Consider the following 6,680-nt stretch of genomic DNA (forward strand, 5'->3'; position numbering starts at 1 on the left):
ATCAAGTAAGAAAATAGTTTGGGAAAAGTTACAAGGAAAGCTTCTTAACAAGCAAATATTAAACAATATGAAAAGAGAAGAGTTAGAAGCCCTCAAACAGATTTTGGAAGAGGAAGAAGGGGCTTCTCGAACTCTGAGTCTCCTCTTTGAATGCGCTAAAGATTTGATGTCAGAAGGAGAGCCTTGAATGCGAAGGAAGGAGTTTGTTGGATGGAGTTCAATGCGCTTCTTCCTTCTTTCTCTTGTATTTACTCTTGAGAGCCTTTGGTAGGTGGAAATCCCTTTTTGTTTGAATGAAATAGCTCTCTTAGTGTCTACTACTGTTCACTCTGGCTATTTAAGCAGTCCCCTTTGAAAACTAGTCGTTAGATACTAATTTGTAGCCGTTCTGCACAATCTGCAACTCCTGACAATGTATCCGTTGGGGTCGGAGTCGACTCGCTCGATCTGGAGTCAACTCGGCTGTTGCTGAAGTCGACTTATGCTTCACTGGAGACGACTCGCCCACTGTTCAGGATTTGAATTAAAGTGCTGTCCCGTTCTGGAGTCGACTCGGCCAAACCTGGAGTCGACTCGCCAATATCCGGAGATGACTCGGCCCTCTGGAGACGACTCGTTCTCAGGGTTCCAGAGATCTATTTTTCTGCATTTCTTTCTCGAGTCGACTAGGATCATCTTGGAGTCGACTCGGCTCTTAGAGCCCGAAAACTGATCCTCTGTCTTTGGAGTTGAACTGCCTCGGAGTCGACTCGGATCGTCTTGGAGTCGACTCGGCTCTCAGAGTCTGAAACTGATCCTCTGTCTTTGGAGTTGAACTGCCTCGGAGTCGACTCGGATTGTCTTGGAGTCGACTCGGCTGACTTGGGGTCGACTCTCGTATTCTCGGAGTCGACTCGTTCATAGAGTCACTTTGTTTGGTTTTCTGCCTTTCAGTCTGCTTTCCTCTGAGAGTCGACTCTTGCTTGTTTAGGAGTCGACTCGCCAAACGTTGGAGTCGACTCGACTTCTTCTGGAGTCGACTCGGTAACAGGGTCTAGAAAACACTTCTCTGTCTTTCTGTCTGTTACTCCTTGGAGTCGACTCAGAATTGTCGGGAGTCGACTCGGTAAGCATCGGAGTCGACTCGCAACCGTTGGAGTCGACTCGGTGACAGGGTCTGAGATTCATCTTTCTGTCCTTCTATCTGTTCTCAGTCGGAGTCGACTCGTAGTGTACCGGAGTCGACTCGAGCTCGTGCCAGAACCTCTGAAATACTTAGAGTCGACTCGTACTCTTCCGGAGTCGACTCGAGCTTCAGACTTTGGCTTAAATTAGTTCAACACTTAGCCATATGACTTTGAACAAAGGCTCGATGCTATTAAAGATAAATTCACATATATTTGCCTGAAACTCTAGATTGAATTCATTAGTATAACTTGAAATATACTCAAATGCTTTGAGCTCATCAAAATCAAATAGGGGTATAACCAATCACTCCACATAAGGATTTGGTTATCGGGTTCAAGGATTCAAAACATTAAAACAACTAGATATGATGTTAGTTTGGAATAAGCTAGCATGCACAACTAGCAGAATTAATTCTCTCAACAGTGAATTATAGTCTCTTTCCATAATGTGTTGGTGGTACTTATAAGGGCGAAAAATATATCAAATTACAGCATGAAATCTCTTCTAAGCATGTTGTCCATGCGTAGCAAAGCTCCTTATCATGATTGAATCTTTGTTATTATCTACAAGTCATGAAATGGTTTCATATTCCTCTCATTATAGTTCGTGACCCATTTTGTTTGATTGTTCTGATACAATTAATGCTACTTAATATCATCTCTTAGAGTTATAAAGATCATTGATTAATGCATGATGATTTAGTTAAATTTGTGTTTCTAATTTTGAAATGATCTTACTAACAAGTATTGTTTGAATTTGATTGGTGATGCAGATATGTAAGATGAGAAGGCTAAAAAGGAGCAACATGAAATCCGAAAAAGTAAAGAATGCTCCAAGTTTGAGGAGAGGCAAAGCACCTTCTATTGGCCCGAAGAATATGGTTAATGCAAAGTGCTATTTCATCCACTTCGTACATCTCACCGTCACTTTGTCAAGTTCATATCTCAAGAGCAGACGGAAAGGGTGACTGGTACTTCATTGGGTCATATACTAGCTTTTCCGTATATCAAGCAGAGCAAGCCAATTCTAACTCCTTCTCATCATAATTTCCCCAAGAAACAAAAAGTTGATAGTTTATAGTTTGGAAAAGCTTGGAAAATCTTTGTCTAGTTGCCAAAGCTTTATCTAATACTCTCACGAATGACACGGGACAACGGAGACCATATCAAAGTCAGTCTACATGATAAAAATAAAAACAAAAATACATTTAAAATACTTAAAAATGTTTATAAAAATAATAAAAAAAGCATGATCACGGAAGCATTAATTTTCACGGAGTCCAGCTAATAGTGGGGAGAATATATCAAACATGAACATGAATTTAGGCAGCATTCACTCCGGAAAGATTTAGTGGTTGCATAACGGTGGGAACTCAACTTGCAGCTGAACTGGAAATGGGCATTGAACTGGCCAGCTAGCATCACTGTCATCTCCAGTGACATACGTCTACTACATCAATCTGTATCATTTGTAAACAAAATGACTTACACAAACACCGCTATCTTAGACTGCTTGCGTTTATTACCTGTCTGCATTAGAACAACGCCCAGACTTCTAACACATTCTGTTGCAGTTGAATGCGGAAAGCAGCCCTGAAAAAGGCTCCAAGAAACTGTCAATTGAGAAGGCTTGACCGATAGGTGGAGGCGATCCACTGCACTGTGGAAGCAAGAGTGTTGATTACTGTGTTTCTACCAACCCAACTCAACCATTGACTGATTGATAAGTTATGGATATATCATGCTACAATGTGGAGAGAACTCCCCATGAATCCATGAGTCTATAGACTGTACTATTAGAGAGTTAGGATCCCATTTTTTGACAAATAATTAATTTTCATTTTCCTCTGACCTATTGTTTTAAGAGAGAAAAACGAAAACTAGGCAAAACCTGAAAAGTCTTTTTTTTCTTAAAAGAAGACCTCCAATGAAACCAGATAGTCATGAGCTAGAAAAGCAAGCTGCTTGAACCATATCGTAGGGATTGCAAGCTAGCCTTTTGCAGTCACAGTTGAAGCGAATCTTGTTCGATGGGTGGCAATATAACTTTTTGATTTTTGTTTTTGATAAGTATATCAGTCAAAAATTAATACAAGTTTTTTTTTTTTTTGAAAATATATAGGGCTTCCTCACAGACTGCTCCAAAAATAGCCTCATCATTGCACCAGTAATTGTTTTATTAAATCTTGACATTGCTACTTTTATTCTTTTCTTTTTTGTTTTAATAAGAAAGCCATTGAAAGGTGATTGGAGATTTTCTAATTTGACCTTGAAGAGGTGGATGGAGGAGAAGAATATTGTAATATTTTTCACTAAGGAATAAAGAGGACTTTTCTCTATATTAGATTTCTTCAATTCTCTTCATTGCAAAATGACTTAAATAACAACCCTTTATAAAGAGGATTTTACAACCCTTCAAGTAACCTCTATACAAAATACTAAGAGTCATATTTATGAATGACACTTCGGTTTCATTCATGAAGAGGAATTCTAAGTAACTTTCATAGATAAGATAAAAGGACTTTTTGGAAACACAAATGTCTTAAATAATATCTCTTGAATCAATGCACAATTAAGTTTATCTATTTCCAACACCCCCCTTTAAACTTAATTGTCTTCCATCCTTCATACCAAGCAAATCTTTGAATTTGTTGAAGAGATCAACTCCAAGTGGTTTAGTAAAAATGTCCGCAACTTGATCATGAGTCTTCACATAAATAAGCTCCACATCTTTGTTCTTCACATACTCCCGGATTGAGTGAAAACGAACATCTATATGTTTGCTCCTTTGATGATAAACTGGATTCTTCCCTAAAGCAATTGCCGACTTGCTATCAATGTAAATTTGTGTAGCTTCATTTTGATCAATATTAATCTCTTTTAGCAAGCTCCTTAGCCATATTGCATGACTAACACATGAAGATGCCGCAACATATTCTGCTTCACAAGTTGAGAGAGTAACAATTGCTTGCTTCTTAGACATCCATGAGAATGCCGTATTACCCATAAAAAATACAAATCCGGAAGTACTTTTTCGGTCATCCAAGTCTCTACCCCAATCACTATCAGAATAGCCTTCAAGTTGAAAATTATTAGAATAAAAATAGAATAAGCCAAGGCTTAGAGTACCTTGAACATAACGTAGGATTCTCTTTGCCGCCTTCCAATGAGATGATTTTGGTTCCTCCATGAACCGACTCACCAAACCAACGCCATATAGTATGTCCGGTCTTGTACATGTCAAGTATCTCAAACACCCTACCAAGCTTTTGTAGAGTGTAGGATCAATCACCTTGCCTTCATCATTCTTGGACAATTTTACACCACAATCCACTGGTGTGTTAATAGGATTGCAATCTTCCATCTTGAACCTTTTAATCACTTTCTTTGCATAGTGCTCTTGGGAAAGAAAAATTCCATCTTCTAATTGATTCACTTCCAAACCAAGAAAATAGGACATAAGTCCTATGTCGGTCATTTCGAACTCCTTTGCCATTGCTTGTTTGAATTCTTTGATCAATTGTATAGAATTGCCGGTGAAGATAAGATCATCAACATATAATGAGACAAGTAATTTGTTCCCATCCTTCTCTTTGATATAGAGAGCTTGTTCATAGGGGCATTGAACAAACCCATTTGCCTTGAAATAAGCATCAATTCTTGAATTCCAAGCTCTAGGTGCTTGCTTCAAACCGTAGAGCGCCCTTTTTAATTTCAACACTTTGTCTTCTTATCCACTTCTGACATAACCTTTGGGTTGCTCAATGTACACTTCTTCATTCAAATAGCCATTAAGAAAGGTTGATTTGACATCAAGTTGAAAAATCTTCCATTTGTTTTGAGCCGCCAAAGAAATCACCAAGCGAATGGTCTCCATTCGAGCAACGGGAGCAAAAACCTCCTCATAGTCAATTCCGGCCTTTTGCTTGTAGCCTTTAGCCACAAGTCGTGCTTTGTATTTCTCCACTTCACCTTGTGGATTTCTTTTGACTTTGTAAACCCACTTTACTCCAATTGGTTCAAGCCCACTTGGTAGAGAAGTAAGCTCCCATGTCTCATTTTTTTCTATGGCTTCTATCTCTTCATTCATGGCTTTTCTCCACTTCTTATCTTTGATAGCATCTTCAAAAGAAATTATTTCTTCATTAGCAAAAAGACAAATAAGATTTAAGGGAGTTGTCACCTTATATAAATCTTGAATGCTTCTTGTCTTTAATGGTGTTGAAACATCTTCAACCGATGAAGTAGGAGATGAAGGTGGTGTTGGAACTCTAATTTGCTCCTTGATCTGCTCTTCATCTTGTATCATCACCATGTTAGTGTTCCAATTCCAAACACCGTCTTCTTGAAACTCCACATCTCGGCTTACAATGACTTTCTTCTCCTTTGGTTCATAAAGTTTATAAGCTTTGGATCTTGCATTGTACCCGATGAAGATGCATGGTAAGCTTTTATCATCTAACTTGCTTCTCTTTTGATCCGGAATGTGTGCATAAGCTATGCACCCAAACACCTTCAAATGAGAGATATCAGGCTTGTATCCACTGCATGCTTCTTGTGGTGTTACTTCTTCCAAGTTCTTTGTGGGGCATCTATTAAGCAAATAGACCGCACAATTGACAGCCTCGCCCCAAAACTCCTTCGATAACTCCTTTGTTTTAAGCATGCTTCGGACCATGTCAAGTATAGTCCGATTTTTTCTTTCCGCGACGCCATTTTGTTGAGGTGAGTATGGAGCGGTCAAGGGTCTCCAAATGCCATGAGTTTTGCAAAAAGCTTCAAACTCCTTGGATGTGAATTCTCCTCCACGATCTGACCACAACGCCTTGATAGTATAGCCACTTTGATTCTCCACCAAAGTTTTAAACTCCTTGAAAGCTTGAAATGCTTCTGACTTCTCCTTCAAGAGATACACCCATGTTTTCCTGCTGAAATCATCAATAAAAGTTAGAAAATAGCGACGACCTCCAAATGAGCTTGGAGTGATTGGTCCGCAAATATCGGTGTGGATAAGTTGAAGTGGTGTTTTTGCTTTGTTGTGAGACTTCTTTGGAAAGCTCCTCCTTGAGTGTTTGCCAAGAACACACCCCTCACATATATTATTAGGGACATCAATATAAGGCAGCCCCTTCACCATTCTTTTACTTGAAAGAAGCTTTAGAGCACCGAAGTTTACATGTCCGAACCGCAAATGCCAAAGCCAAGATACATCCTTCATACATGCACTTAGACATTTAGCAACAATATGATTTATGTTTAATACAAACATGCGGTTATTTGACATAGGAACATGAGCAATCAATTTATTTTGTTTCCTTAGATAGAAGCTTCCTTCCTTTAGTTGCATATCAAATCCTCTCTCCAAGAGTTGCCCAATACTAAGAATATTGGTTTTCATATCAGGCACATAATAGACATTGGAAATAAATTGTTGGCTTCCATCTTTGAGTTGAATAAATATCTTACCAATGCCCTTCACCTTTACCTTGGAAGCATCTCCAAATGAGACATGGC

Source organism: Phoenix dactylifera, unplaced genomic scaffold (genome assembly GCF_009389715.1).
Source record: "Phoenix dactylifera cultivar Barhee BC4 unplaced genomic scaffold, palm_55x_up_171113_PBpolish2nd_filt_p 000182F, whole genome shotgun sequence".
Taxonomy (NCBI): Eukaryota; Viridiplantae; Streptophyta; class Magnoliopsida; order Arecales; family Arecaceae; genus Phoenix; species Phoenix dactylifera.